Source organism: Pseudophryne corroboree, chromosome 4, assembly GCF_028390025.1.
Source record: "Pseudophryne corroboree isolate aPseCor3 chromosome 4, aPseCor3.hap2, whole genome shotgun sequence".
In the NCBI taxonomy this organism is placed as follows: Eukaryota; Metazoa; Chordata; class Amphibia; order Anura; family Myobatrachidae; genus Pseudophryne; species Pseudophryne corroboree.
The window spans coordinates 13441880-13456129 of NC_086447.1; the positions used below are offsets into that span (position 1 = coordinate 13441880).

The window sequence follows — 14250 nt, forward strand, 5'->3', positions numbered from 1 at the left end:
ATGGCACTGGGATTCTCTTGCGGGAGCCCACACCGGTGGGACCACGTCTAAAAACTCTTCGGTCAGCCCTGGAATGACCTGGACCTTTGGATTTTACGAAATAGTGTCCCAAGGGTGCATACTGGAGTTTCCAGACATTTCCCCTCACCAATTTTTCAAATTACCGATTCTCCTCCGGACGGGGAGGTAGTATGTGACACAATACAAAGGTTGTTTCAGGATCAGGTCATTGACCTAGTTTTCCCCTGGCACAACAGGGAGAAGGTTTTATTCAAGCCTCTTCGTGGCCCGAAGACAGACGGTTCGGTCAGGCCAATCCTAAATCTGAAATCCCTCATTTTCTACTTAAAGAAATTCAAATCCAAGATGGAATCTCTCAGGGCAGTGATCTACAATCTGGAAAAAGGAGTTTTTTTCATGGTCTCAGTAGACACAAAGAAGGCCTAATTACATTTTCCTCCGCATTAGGCTTGCCTGAAGTTTGCAATTCAGAGGTGTCATTACCAATTTCAGACGTTGCCGTTGGTCTGTCCACGGCTCCAAAGATTTCACCAGGGTGATAGTGGTAATGATGGTTCTCCATCGCTAGTACGGATTAACAATTATCCCGTACTGGGACGATCCCCTGATAACGGCGAGTTCAAGGAACCAGTTGGTGCAAAACATTGCACTCTCCCTGTCAGTTCTTCAACAACAGGGTTAGATCCTGAACTTGCCAGAATCACTGTTGGTCCCAACTAGTGATGAGCGGGTTCGGTTTCTCGGAAACCGAACCCCCCCCGAACTTCACCCTTTTTACACGGGTCTGAGCCATACTCGGATTCTCCCGTATGGCTCGGGTAACCCGAGCGCGCCCGAACGTCATCATCCCGCGGTCGGATTCTCGCGAGATTCGGATTCTATATAAGCAGCCGCGCGTCGCCGCCATTTTCACTCGTGCATTGGAAATGTTAGGGAGAGGACGTGGCTGGCGTCCTCTCCGTTTATGTTGATGGATTGCAAATATTTTGTGCTTGCTTATTACTTAATTGTGGGGACTGGGGAGCAGCTGTATATAGGAGGAGTACAGTGCAGAGTTTTGCTGACAGTGACCACCAGTATACGTTGTCTGCCTGAAAAACACTCCATATCTGTGCTCAGTGTGCTGCATATATCTGTGCTCACACTGCTTAATTGTGGGGACTGGGGAGCAGCTGTATTATATAGGAGGAGTACAGTGCAGAGTTTTGCTGACAGTGACCACCAGTATACATTGTCTGCCTGAAAAACACTCCATATCTGTGCTCAGTGTGATGCTTTATTGTGGGGACTGGGGACCACCAGTATAATATTATATAGGAGGAGTACAGTGCAGAGTTTTGCTGACAGTGACCACCAGTATACATTGTCTGCCTGAAAAACACTCCATATCTGTGCTCAGTGTGATGCTTTATTGTGGGGACTGGGGACCACCAGTATAATATTATATAGGAGGAGTACAGTGCAGAGTTTTGCTGACCAGTGACCACCAGTATATAATATATAGCATTACGGTACAGTAGGCCACTGCTGTACCTACCTCTGTGTCGTCATTAAGTATACTAGTATCCATCTACATTCTATACCTGTGGTGCATTTTAGTTTTGCAGTTTGCTGACACAGTGACCACCAGTATATATAGCAGTACAGTACGGAAGGCCACTGCTGTACCTACCTCTGTGTCGTCATTAGGTATACTATCCATCTACATTCTATACGTGTGGTGCATTTTAGTTTTGCAGTTTGCTGGCACAGTGACCACCAGTATTCTATATATAGCAGTACGGTACGGAAGGCCACTGCTGTACCTACCTCTGTGTCGTCATTAAGTATACTATCCATCTACACTCTATACCTGTGGTGCATTTTAGTTTTGCAGTTTGCTGACACAGTGAACACCAGTATACTATATTTAGCAGTACGGTACGGAAGGCCACTGCTGTACCTACCTCTGTGTCGTCATTAAGTATACTATCCATCTACATTCTATACCTGTGGTGCATTTTAGTTTTGCAGTTTGCTGACACAGTGACCACCAGTATATATAGCAGTACGGTACGAAAGGCCACTGCTGTACCTACCTCTGTGTCGTCATTAAGTATACTATCCATCTACATTCTATACCTGTGGTGCATTTTGTTTTGCAGTTTGCTGACACAGTGACCACCAGTATACTATATATAGCAGTACAGTACGGAAGGCCACTGCTGTACCTACCTCTGTGTCGTCATTAAGTATACTATCCATCTACATTCTATACCTGTGGTGCATTTTAGTTTTGCAGTTTGCTGACACAGTGACCACCAGTATATATAGCAGTACGGTACGGAAGGCCACTGCTGTACCTACCTCTGTGTCGTCATTAAGTATACTATCCATCTACATTCTATACCTGTGGTGCATTTTGTTTTGCAGTTTGCTGACACAGTGACCACCAGTATACTATATATAGCAGTACAGTACGGAAGGCCACTGCTGTACCTACCTCTGTGTCGTCATTAAGTATACTATCCATCTACATTCTATACCTGTGGTGCATTTTAGTTTTGCAGTTTGCTGACACAGTGACCACCAGTATACTATATATAGCAGTACGGTACGGAAGGCCACTGCTGTACCTACCTCTGTGTCGTCATTAAGTATACTATCCATCTACATTCTATACCTGTGGTGCATTTTAGTTTTGCAGTTTGCTGACACAGTGACCACCAGTATATATAGCAGTACGGTACGGAAGGCCACTGCTGTACCTACCTCTGTGTCGTCAAGTATACTATCCATCCATACCTGTGGTGCATTTCAATTTTGCACAGTTTGCTGACCACTAGTATATAATATATAGCATTACGGTACAGTAGGCCACTGCTCTACCTACCTCTGTGTCGTCAAGTATACTAGCTTAGTCACACAGCGACCTTGGTGCGCCTCTTTTATTATTTGCATCATGTGCTATTTAGGGACAATTTTTTTGAAGTGCCATCCTGCCTGACACTGCAGTGCCACTCCTAGATGGGCCAGGTGTTCGTGTCGGCCACTTGTGTCGCTTAGCTTAGTCACACAGCGACCTTGGTGCGCCTCTTTTTTTCTTTGCATCATGTGCTGTTTGGGGACTATTTTTTTGAAGTGCCATCCTGCCTGACACTGCAGTGCCACTCCTAGATGGGCCAGGTGTTTGTGTCGGCCACTTGTGTCGCTTAGCTTAGCCATCCAGCGACCTCTGTGCAAATTTTAGGACTAAAAATAATATTGTGAGGTGTGAGGTGTTCAGAATAGACTGAAAATGAGTGGAAATTATGATTATTGCGGTTAATAATACTCTGGGATCAAAATGACCCCAAAATTCTATGATTTAAGCTGTTTTTGAGGGTATTTTTTAAAAACACCCGAATCCAAAACACACCCAAATCCGACAAAAAATTTACGGTGAGATTTTGCCAAAACACGTCCGAATCCAAAACACGGCCACGGAACCAAATCCAAAACCAAAACACAAAACCCGAAAAATGTCCGGTGCACATCACTAGTCCCAACGACGTGGTTGTCTGTTTTGGGAATAATACTAGAAAAAGAGTTTTTGTTTTCTTCCAGTGGAAAATGCTCTGGAGATCCAAAGTCTGGTCAAACAAATTACGAGTCCAGCAAGAGTGTCATTTCATCAATACATTCGGTTGCTGGAAAAGATGGTGGCAGCCTACGAGGCCACTCGATTTGGCAGGTTCCATGCCAGGGGGTTCCAGAGGGACCTGTTGGACAAGTGGGCCGGTTCCCACCTACACATGCACCGCATAGGCAAACTCAGGGGGGGTTTCTGGTTGCCCGGAAACACCCTCCTCTTGGCAAGTGGCTCAAATTAGGACAATAGCAATGGTATATAATACGATTATTAGAGCTGCTGCCACATCATGCAGTGTAAGGGACAGAGCAGAGCTGCTGCACATGCCCAGTCTGTGTGTGTGGTTCTCAGTCCTCAATCATTGCAATGGACCGGAGAGTTGTTACCAGGAAGAAGAGACAGGAACCTTACCATGAGGTGGGAGAATGTGTGCTTAGAAAGTGCAGTACTGGTTCTGTTATGTTTGTGTATTTATTACAGTATGTTTAACCTTTTCCTGACCACTAATTTATATTATTTAACTATGTTTGATACAGCCAATATTATAGGCATCTATAGTGTTAAATATTAATACAGTATTCCATGTTTCGTAGAGTGGGAGCCTGTGGATTGCATTTGGAAACCCCCCTCTAGAAATCCTGCGTTTGCCACTGCACCGGAGGATAATCCTGTCTTCCAAGACCGGAATCTCACTTCTGTGGTGGCTGCGCAGTTCTCACCTCCTAGAGGGGCGCAGGTTCGAGATCCAGGGCTGGATCCTGGTGAACACAGATGCAAGCCTCCGAGGCTGGGGGCGGTCACTCAGGAGGAAAACTTCCAAGGAAGTTGGTCAAGTTAGGAAACTTGTCACCACATAACCGGTTTAGAATTAAGGGCCGTTTACAACGATTTTCTACAAAGAAAATGCAGAACAGCAATAGCAAAGGCCACAAGGATTTTCCGCTGGACGGAGAAAAATACAAGCGTTTTGTCAGTGATGTTCATTCCAGGCGTGGACGACTGAGAAGCAGACCTCCTCAGCTGACGGTCTCCATCCAGGAGTGGAGAGACCTCCAAGTAGTCTTCGAAGGGGTGACATGTCGCTGGGATTTCCTCGAGTAGGAATGATGGCATCCCGTCTCAACAAAAAAGCTTCAGAGTTCCAGGTCAAGGGATCCTCAAACAGGAACAGTGAATACACTGGTGACACCGTGGGTATTTTTAGTCGGTATATGTATTCCCTACGTTTTTTCGCGTTCCAAAAGTTCTGGTTTCATACGAAAGAAAATTTGGCTGTGCCTCATGGTCCCTGACTGGCCAAGGAGAGCTTGGTATCCAGAGCTCAGCAATTACTCATAGGAGATCCCTGGCCTTTTTTCCTTTGCGCGAGGACCTGTTGTGACAGGGGCCATACATGTATTAGGACTTACCGCGGCTACGTTTGACGACATGGCGGTTGAATGCCAGATCCTAGTCCGTAAGAGTAGTCCCACGGAAATAGTTCTCACACTTATTCGGACAAGAAAAGGGGTAATGTCTGAACATTACTACCGGTTTTGGAGAAAATAGGTCTCTCGGTGTGAATACTCCTACGGCAGAGTTTTCAACTATTAAAATCGGCCTTATCGGTTTTCTTTCAGAATCAATTGGACTCCTTGCCAGAAGTTCAGACTGTCGTGAAGGGAGTGTTGCACATCCAACCTCTTTATGTGCCCCAGTAGCACCAGAGAATCTTAATGGGGTGTTGCAGTTCCTTCAATCACATTGGTTTGAACCTTTACGTAAGGCGGAGTGAAATTCCTCACTGGTAAAGTGGTCGTCAGGTTAGCCTTGGCATACGCAAGGCGAGTGTCTGAGTTAGCGGTCTGGTCTCACAAGAGACCTTATATGATCTTTCATGAAGATAGAGCAGAGCTGGAAACTCGTCAACATTTAATACCAAAGGTGGTTTCTTCTTTCCACATATACCAACCTTTTGTGGTGCCGGTGGCTACGGTCGCCTTCGTTCAATCGAAGTCTCTGCATGTGGTCAGAGTTTTGAAAATTTATGTCGCCAGGACGGCTCCGTTTAGGGACACAGGCTCTGTTTGTTCTGTTTGTTTTAACAAGATTGGGTGTCCTGCATCCAAGCAGACCGTTGCGCGCTGGATCTGTGGTACGGTTCAGCATGCTAATCTCACAGCAGGATTGCCGTTACCGAAATAGGTGGAGGCCCATTCTACTAGAAAGGTGGGCACGTCCGGGGCGGTTGACCGGAGGGTTTCGGCATTGCATCGTTGCCGAGCAGCTATTTAGCAAACAATTGGGCTAAGTTTTGCAGTTTTTAATACCTTGGCTGAGGTTGACCTCACGTAGGTCATTCGGTACTGCAGAGTCAACCGCCCGTTTTAGAGCTTTGGTATAACCCCATGGTTCTTGAAGTGACCCCAGCATCCTCTAGGACGTATGAGAAAATAGGATTTTACTACCTACCGGTAAATCATTTTCTCTTAGTCCGTAGAGGATGCTGGGCGCCCGTCCCAGTGCGTACTGTATCTGCAGTTGTTGGTTGTGGTTACACACAGGTTGGGTTACGAGTTTTGTCAGCATATTGCTGCATATTCTTCATGCCGTTGGCTTGTGTTCTGTTGAATGCCATGTTCTACGGCATGCTTAAGGTGTGAGCTGGTAAAATGCTCACCGTGGTTTAACAATAAATACTTTCCTCGAAAAGTCCGTCTTCCTGGGCACAGTTCCTTAAACTGGAGTCTGGATGAGGGGCATAGGTGACACCATTTGAAAGTCTTAAAGTGCCCATGTCTCCTGCGGATCCCGGCTATACCCCATGGTTCTTGAAGTGTCCCCAGCATCTTCTACGGACTAAGAGAAAAGGATTTACTGGTAGGTATTAAAATCCTATTTTCTTCTCCATTTATCCAAGAAGTAAACTAGACCATTGCTCGTCCTCACAGACCGGGTACTCCTGGCTCTGTCATTGGCTAACATCTGTCATATGACCTTGGCGTCCTCTGTAATCATCCCGCACCTATATCACAATAATAAGTCCGTGCGTTTTCCACAATTAATGCGGAAATCCACAGTAAGGTATAAACCTGTATTATACACTGCTCACAAAAATAATAATAAAAATAAAGGGAACACTAAAATAACACATCCTAGATCTGAATGAATGAAATATTCTTATTAAATACTTTGTTCTTTACATAGTTGAATGTGCTGACAACAAAATCACACAAAAATTATCAATGGAAATCAAATTTATTAACCCATGGAGGTCTGGATTTGGAGTCACCCTCAAAATTAAAGTGGAAAAACACACTACAGGCTGATCCAACTTTGATGTAATGTCCTTAAAACAAGTCAAAATGAGGCTCAGTAGTGTGTGTGGCCTTTACGTGCCTGTATGACCTCCCTACAACGCCTGGGCATGCTCCTGATGAGGTGGCGGATGGTCTCCTGAGGGATCTCCTCCCAGACCTGGACTAAAGCATCCGCCAACTCCTGGACAGTCTGTGGTGCAATGTGGCATTGGTGGATGGAGCGAGACATGATGTCCCAGATGTGCTCAATTGGATTCAGGTCTGGGGAACGGGCGGGCCAGTCCATAGCATCAATGCCTTCATCTTGCAGGAACTGCTGACACACTCCAGCCACATGAGGTCTAGCATTGTCTTGCATTAGGAGGAACCCAGGGCCAACCGCACCAGCATATGGTCTCACAAGGGGTCTGAGGATCTCATCTCGGTACCTAATGGCAGTCAGGCTACCTCTGGCAAGCACATGGAGGGCTGTGCGGCCCCCCAAAGAAATGCCACCCCACACCATTACTGACCCACTGCCAAACCGGTCATGCTGGAGGATGTTGCAGGCAGCAGAACGTTCTCCTTGGCATCTCCAGACTCTGTCACATCTGTCACATGTGCTCAGTGAGAACCTGCTTTCATCTGTGAAGAGCACAGGGCGCCAGTGGCCAATCTTGGTGTTCTCTGGCAAATGCCAAACGTCCTGCACGCTGTTGGGCTGTAAGCACAACCCCCACCTGTGGACGTCGGGCCCTCATACCACCCTCATGGAGTCTGTTTATGATCGTTTGAGTAGACACACGCGCATTTGTGGCTTGCTGGAGGTCATTTTGCAGGGCTCTGGCAGTGCTCCTCCTGTTCCTCCATGCACAAAGGCGGAGGTAGCGGTCCTGCTGCTGGGTTGTTGCCCTCCTACGGCTTCCTCCACATCTCCTGATGTACTGGCCTGTCTCCTGGTAGCGCCTCCATGCTCTGGACACTACGCTGACAGACACAGCAAACCTTCTTGCCACAGCTCACATTGATGTGCCATCCTGGATGAGCTGCACTACCTGAGCCACTTGTGTGGGTTGTAGACTCCGTCTCATGCTACCACTAGAGTGAAAGCACCGCCAGCTTTCAAAAGTGACCAAAACATCAGCCAGAAAGCATAGGAGCTGAGAAGTGGTCTGTGGTCACCACCTGCAGAACAACTCCTTTATTGGGGGTGTCTTGCTAATTGCCTATAATTTCCACCTGTTGTCTATTCCATTTGCACAACAGCATGTGAAAGTGATTGTCAGTCAGTGTTGCTTCCTAAGTGGACAGTTTGATTTCACAGAAGTGTGATTGACTTGGAGTTACATTGTGTTGTTTAAGTGTTCACTTTATTTTTTTTATTTTTTTTTTTATATATATTTTTATATATAATTTATATATTTATTTTTTTGAGCAGTGTATATATCCAGCTGCACTACCCACATTATACTACACTTATAATATACGTACACTCGCTCCGTGCCGGCCAGAGTGAGGGGTGTTCAAACTAAAATCTAAATTGCAGTGTAAGAATAAAGCAGCCAGTATTTACCCTGCACAGAAACACTATAACCCACCCAAATCTAACTTTCTCTGCACATGTTATATCTACCCTACCTGCACTGCACATGTTATATCTGCCCCACCTGCACTGCACATGTTATATCTACCCTACCTGCACTGCACATGTTATATCTGCCCTACCTGCACTGCACATGTTATATCTACCCTACCTGCACTGCACATGTTATATCTGCCCCACCTGCACTGCACATGTTATATCTACCCTACCTGCACTGCACATGTTATATCTGCCTCACCTGCACTGCACATGTTATATCTGCCCCACCTGCACTGCACATGTTATATCTGCCCCACCTGCACTGCACATGTTATATCTGCCCCACCTGCACTGCACATGTTATATCTGCCCCACCTGCACTGCACATGTTATATCTGCCCCACCTGCACTGCACATGTTATATCTACCCTACCTGCACTGCACATGTTATATCTGCCCTACCTGCACTGCACATGTTATATCTGCCCCACCTGCACTGCACATGTTATATCTGCCCCACCTGCACTGCACATGTTATATCTGCCCCACCTGCACTGCACATGTTATATCTGCCCTACCTGCACTGCAGATGTTATATCTACCCTACCTGCACTGCACATGTTATATCTGCCCCACCTGCACTGCACATGTTATATCTACCCTACCTGCACTGCACATGTTATATCTACCCTACCTGCACTGCACATGTTATATCTGCCCTACCTGCACTGCACATGTTATATCTACCCTACCTGCACTGCACATGTTATATCTGCCCCACCTGCACTGCACATGTTATATCTGCCCCACCTGCACTGCACATGTTACATCTACCCTACCTGCACTGCACATGTTATATCTGCCTCACCTGCACTGCACATGTTATATCTGCCCCACCTGCACTGCACATGTTATATCTGCCCCACCTGCACTGCACATGTTATATCTGCCCCACCTGCACTGCACATGTTATATCTGCCCCACCTGCACTGCACATGTTATATCTGCCCCACCTGCACTGCACATGTTATATCTACCCTACCTGCACTGCACATGTTATATCTGCCCTACCTGCACTGCAGATGTTATATCTGCCCCACCTGCACTGCACATGTTATATCTGCCCCACCTGCACTGCACATGTTATATCTGCCCCACCTGCACTGCACATAGTTTTGCCCATTAGAGGAAAAGTGGCCTCATTCACACCCGATCGCTGCTGTGGGTTTTCGCACAGCGGGCGATCGGGTCTGAACTGCGCATGTCCTGGTGCCGCAGTGCTAATTTCCAGGCAGAGGCGGTCGCTGGGCGGGAGGGGGCGGGCTGGCGGCATTAGGCCGCCACTTAGGGGGCGCGGTCCGGGCAACGCAGGCGTGCCCGGTCCGTTGGGGGAAGGGGGCGGGCTGCGGCGGCTGCATGACATCACACGCAGACGCTGCAGCCCTCAAAGCAACGAGGAGCTGCGCTGGCAGGGAGTTATTCCTAAAGTACAAAAGCATGGCCGCCGTGCAATGCTTTTGTACTTGTGCGGGGGTGGGCGACATGCGGGGAGGACTAGCCCTGTGCTGGGCGTCCCCCCGCATGTCAGGGAATCTGGTCGTACATGTGCTGATGCTGAGGGCCGATGTTGTTTTGCAATCAATCTTGATTAAGGCCCTTTGGGGGTCATTCCGAGATGATCGTAGCTGTGCTAAATTTAGTACAGCTACGATCATTCACACTGACATGCGTCCCGCTATCTCGCCCCGCATGTCAGTGCCACCCCCCCTCCCGTAGAAGTGCAAAGACATCACACATCAGCGATTCCTTTGCACTTCGAGAGTAGCTCCCGGACAATGCAGCTTTAGTGTACTGGCCGGAAGCTTCTCATCGCTCCCCGGCCCGCAGCGGCTGCGTGTGACATCATGCAACCGCTACGGCCCACCCCTCATTCATTAGAAAAATTATTCCTCTCTTGGCGCTGCAATAAAGAGCTGCAATGGAAAGTACTAAATAGACCACCAATCTATATCAACTTGCAAAAAAGAAAAGGTGCGATCTCACTTTGCGCTCAATGTCCCAGAAATCCGGCTTTGTCCCAATGGACAGGTGTGGTCCATTCAATATGATAAGAAAAATGAAAAACACAACATAGTGTAATACTGCAATGAAGATGAGTCTTTCACCGCTGTGTAATACGGAGAATGGAAGTGTTGGTATAGTCCCAAATAGAAAGTTCATACATCCACCTCCTTTCCAAAGGCACCCAAGGTGATATGAACAAAGAAGCCATACCATATGGGGAAAGGCAAAATATGGTGTTTCAGCTGATAGCAATGGACCCGGATACCAATTGCTATTAATTCCCCATTATGGAAACACTGTGTTTTTGGTGGGTTACAGATCAGCCTATCCATAGTGGGGAACCATCTTTTGCCTTTCCCCATATGGTATGGCTTTTTTGTTTACCTTTTATTTGACTCTGAAAATAAAAAGAGTGTTCTTGTCCTAATTGGATTGTATCTCTGGCTCTGATTTGTTACGAGGGCCATTGGGGTTCACCCGCTTATGTGAGGAGAGTTTAAGGATCGCAAAAGAAACCTTTATGAGTTTTCAACACGTCTTACAGAAGTAAGCATACATGTAAGAGTTCAACACCATAATTCCTGCATATCACGTTGGGTGCCTTTGGAAAGGAGGTGGATGTATGAACTTTCTATTTGGGACTATAAAAAAACACTTCCATTCTCCGTATTACACAGCGGTGAAAGACTCATCTTCATTGCAGTATTACACTATGTTGTGTTTTTCATTTTTCTTATCATATTGATTGGACCACACCTGTCCATTGGGACAAAGCCGGATTTCTGGGACATTGAGCGCAAAGTGAGATCGTACCTTTTCTTTTATCAGGCAGAGACGATCGTAGCGGCCCGACAGCCATTGGCCAGCGCCGGCACATGCACAGTTCTGACCAGATCTCACCGCTGCGATAAAATGACCCCCTTTATACAAAAGCTCTGAACTGGGTGCACTGCAAGTATAATCCATCAGGGGGAAGTAGACATGTAGCAGGATGTATGTAGCAGGTGTAGCAGGATGTATGTAACAGGTGTAGCAGGATATATGTAACAGGTGTAGCAGGATGTATGTAACAGGTGTATCAGGATGTATGTAACAGTTGTAGCAGAATGTGTGTAACAGGTGGAGCATGATGTATGTAACAGGTGTATCAGGATGTATGTAACAGGATGTATCAGGATGTATGTAACAGGTGTATCAGGATGTATGTAACAGGATGTATCAGGATGTATGTAACAGGTGTGTCAGGATGTATGTAACAGGGGTGTCAGGATGCATGTAACAGGTGTATCAGGATGTAAATAACAGGGTGTCAGGATGTATGTAGCAGGTGTATCAGGATGTATGTACAGGTGTATCAGGATGTATGTAACAGGTGTATCAGGATGTATGTAACAGGTGTATCAGGATGTATGTAACAGGGTGTATCAGGATGTATGTAACAGGATGTATCAGGATGTATGTAACAAGTGTATCAGGATGTATGTAACAGGTGTGTCAGGCTGTATGTAACAGCTGTATCAGGATGTATGTAACAGGTGTATCAGGATGTATGTAACAGGTGTATCAGGATTTATGTACAGTAACAGGTGTATCAGGATGTGTGTAACCGGTGTGTCAGGATGTATGCAACAGGTGTATCAGGATGTATGTAACAGGTGTATCAGGATGTATGTATCAGGTGTATCAGGATGTATGTAACAGGTGTATCAGGATGTATGTAACAGGTGTGTCAGGATGTATGTAGCAGGTGTATCAGGATGTATGTAACAGGTGTATCAGGATGTATGTAACAGGTGTAACAGGATGTATGTAACAGGATGTATGTAACAGGTGTAGCAGGATGTATGTAACAGGTGTGTCAGGATGTATGTAACAGGTGTATCAGGATGTATGTAACAGGATGTATCAGGATGTATGTAACAGGTGTATCAGGTTGTATGTAACAGGTATATCAGGATGTAGGTAACAGGATGTATCAGGATGTATGTAACAGGTGTATCAGGATGTATATAACTATATAACAGGTGTGTCAGGATGTATGTAACAGTTGTATCAGGATATATGTAACAGGTGTGTCAGGATGTATGTAACAGATGTATCAGGATGTATGTAACAGGTGTATCAGGATGTATGTAACAGGTGTATCAGGATGTATGTAACAGGATGTATCAGGAGGTATGTAACAGGTGTATCAGGATGTATGTAACAGGTGTATCAGGATGTATGTAACAGGTGTATCAGGATGTATGTAACAGGTGTATCAGGATGTAGGTAACAGGATGTATCAGGATGTGTGTAACAGGTGTAACAGGATGTATGTAACACGTGTAGCAGGATGTATGTAACAGGTGTAACAGGATGTATGTAACACGTGTAGCAGGATGTATATAACAGGTGTATCAGGATGTATGTAACAGGTGTATCAGGATGTGCGTAACAGGTGTATCAGGATGTAGGTAACAGGTGTATCAGGATGTATGTAACAGGATGTGTCAGGATGTATGTAACAGGTGTAGCAGGATGTATGTAACAGGTGTAGCAGGATGTATGTAACAGGTGTAGCAGGACAATATTGGGCCGGCTGATGCTGTAGATGTCTCACAAGCTCATGAAGAAATAGGATGCCGTTGTCAATACAGGGTTAATGTATTTAAACAATAATATCTCCGAGTGATCGCTTATAATCATAGTATAAAGAAGAGAATTACTTGTCCTATTTATTATCACTGTAATAATTACTGTATCACATTCTATAATGATTTGTTCCCCTTGTGGAATATGATGATGTGAGAGGAATAGAATGATCCGCGGAGCAGATCCGTCACATTATCTCTGTTTTTCTTTTTTATGCAGGATTTTGGGCGACGTTTAATATATTGGCTGCCTGATGTCACATGACCCTGCGGCCCCGGACGCTCTGTACCTGCAGATTGGGGGCACCGGGCACAGATTATGGATGATAAATGTACATTGAGTCACAGTAACGGCTCATTGTATTGTGAGTGATGTCCAGTGTAAATGTAATAAAATGAGTTCCAGTCATCAGCATGTCACAGTCATTGTGTCTTCAGGTTTCAGCACAGTCAGTAACTACCAGTTATACCCATATAATAGTTACTGGAATATAGAGATGTTACAGCTGTCAGCAGGTGATCTCATCAGGTACCGGCATAGGGATAGGGGATAATGAAATGTAGAAAGGTCTGGTCACATCTGGGTGAGGTCCACAGGACGTGTCTATCACCCTGATCCATGTGCAGCATTCTCTGTAAGCCCAGACGTACTGTATGTATACCTGGTATCACTAGGACCCTGTAGAACCTCAGCCTCTGCATGGCGGCTGTACGCGGGCACCAGGGATAGATCTGCTGAGAGGGTCTGATGTCTGGAATGATACATACACGCAGTCTGTCACTGATCTACTGGTGATACCACAGGACATGGAGCAGAGGGTAACAGTGACACACATGGCTGTACTGTAGGAGAACAAGGAACATGGTGGGTATATGACAATATAGGGGCAAGTATACAGGTCGTGTCTATCAATGGCTGAAGGCAGGAAAGGGAACAGATGCAGGTTATTGTGAACAAGGAGTAAGTGGTAATAAATCCAGGATACGTAATATATTGTTAAATGGAAAATGGAGAAATTATAACAAGTCAAATGGTCCTCCAGATTATTCAGGGCCTATGCT

General features: G+C 45.9%; 1 long non-coding RNA gene across 1 annotated transcript in view; it reads left to right on the forward strand.

Annotated features, from left to right (window-relative positions):
* The window catches only part of LOC134911061 (uncharacterized), a 128443-nt gene extending 114843 nt beyond the window's left edge, over positions 1 to 13600 (forward strand). The window contains exon 2 of the long non-coding RNA XR_010176298.1: positions 13409 to 13600. This is a non-coding gene — a long non-coding RNA (uncharacterized LOC134911061). The remainder of the gene's footprint in view (positions 1 to 13408) is intronic.
* Positions 13601 to 14250: the final 650 nt, after the last annotated feature.